At 41.7% G+C, this 1620-nt stretch overlaps 1 pseudogene; it reads right to left on the reverse strand.

Annotated features, from left to right (window-relative positions):
• Positions 1–741: 741 nt before the first annotated feature.
• Positions 742–1204, reverse strand: LOC107139044 (annotated as a pseudogene).
• Positions 1205–1620: the final 416 nt, after the last annotated feature.

The following is a 1620-nucleotide window of genomic DNA, read 5'->3' on the forward strand; positions in this document are numbered from 1 at the left end:
ACTTAGACCTTCCAGTTACCAGAACTGTGAGCAGTAAATTTCTGTTGTTTATAAGCCATCCAGTCTATGGCACTCTGCTTTGATGAGCCCAACTAGGACAGGTCCTTAAAGGAGTATTTTTTTCAATCTAAAATAACATTTATTATATTTCATCTATTTCTTTTTTTCTAGTATTTTCCATCTATTTCTATTTTCTAGTATAGTAATATGTGTTGTTTTTAGATAGACATGACAGTAGAGTGTATTTTGACATATTATACATACATGGAGTACAACCCATTCCAATGAGGATCCCATTCTTGTGGTTGTACATAGTGTGGAGTCACACTGGTTATGTATTCATTTATGAGTGAATGAAAGTTATGTCCAATTATTTTTTATGAAAGTTGTGTGATGGTCAGCTCTGAATCCTGAAAACACCTTTTAACCAAGTGGACATGAGCGCGGGGCTCTCCACATAGCCTGTGCAATGGCTTCTGATGCTAACTCCCCAGATGTAGACCAGACTTCACAGGTGGAGGGCACAGTATGCCATTGAGACTGCCCTTGTCTCAGACACCAGCCATCGGCTGGGGCTTCCAAGGTCATGCTCACTTATGACCAATTTGGGAATTTTTACTCCTCCCTCAGTTTCAATAATTCACTAAAACGATTCATAGAACTTAGGAAAATGCTATACTCACGATTACAGTTTTTTTATGTTGAAAAAATATATATTTAGAATAGCCAGCTGGACTCTGTTTACATGACCCCAATTGTGTTGGCAACATCCAAAGCATCATAATCAGGACCCTGTCCAATGGAAGCCTTCACTCTGTCAGGCCTGATCAGGGTGTTGACCTCAGCCACATCAATGTCATAGAGCTTTACAGCCTGTTTGTCTGGTGTTTGGTCTTGACATTGATGAGGAACACTAGTGTGTTAGTGTCTTCCATCTTCAGTCTTCTTCATGGCTGCCTCAGTGGTCAGGGGGAACCTGGGAATGGCAGAATGGTCAAGCTTGTTTCTCAAGGGCTGCTCTTTGAGGATATGTGGGCTGCCTCTGGAGCCACAATGTCTTGGGCTGCCAGAAGATAGGTGACCTTCAGATCTTCTTCTTCTGACTCTGGATGCCTTTCAACCCTGCCTTCTTGGCCTTCAAAGCTTTTGCTTTAGCTTCAGCTTTGGAAGGGGCAGGAGCTTCCTTCTTAGCTTTTGGTGCCATCTTGGTGAAAAAGCACGTTTAGATGCTTTTTTACAAGATTATATGTTTTTTTACCTGTAATCATGACATGGTTACAGGTGTATTATAGTGGTAAGGTTGAAAACCAGAACCACCCCCCAAAAAAGAGGCAGAGCATGAGGTCAGGGAAAATCCAAAATGCAAAGCTTTCGGTGTCTTGTCCCCAGAGAGTCAAGGTGCACCTCTTTCCCAACATCCAAATGTGACACAAAACACCTGGAGTATTGCCAACCAGGGAGACTCACCCAAACTTCTGTGTCCAGAGTTTTTTATTTTTTATTTTTGAGAGTTTATTATATAGACAGGATTATTGAATTATGAATTATTGCCCAAAAGGTTGAACTTGTCCTAACCAGCCCCTTGCCAGAGACCCAAAGCCCCAACCCTCTAATCATGTG

Source organism: Marmota marmota, unplaced genomic scaffold (genome assembly GCF_001458135.2).
Source record: "Marmota marmota marmota unplaced genomic scaffold, marMar, whole genome shotgun sequence".
NCBI classification, from domain to species: domain Eukaryota; kingdom Metazoa; phylum Chordata; class Mammalia; order Rodentia; family Sciuridae; genus Marmota; species Marmota marmota.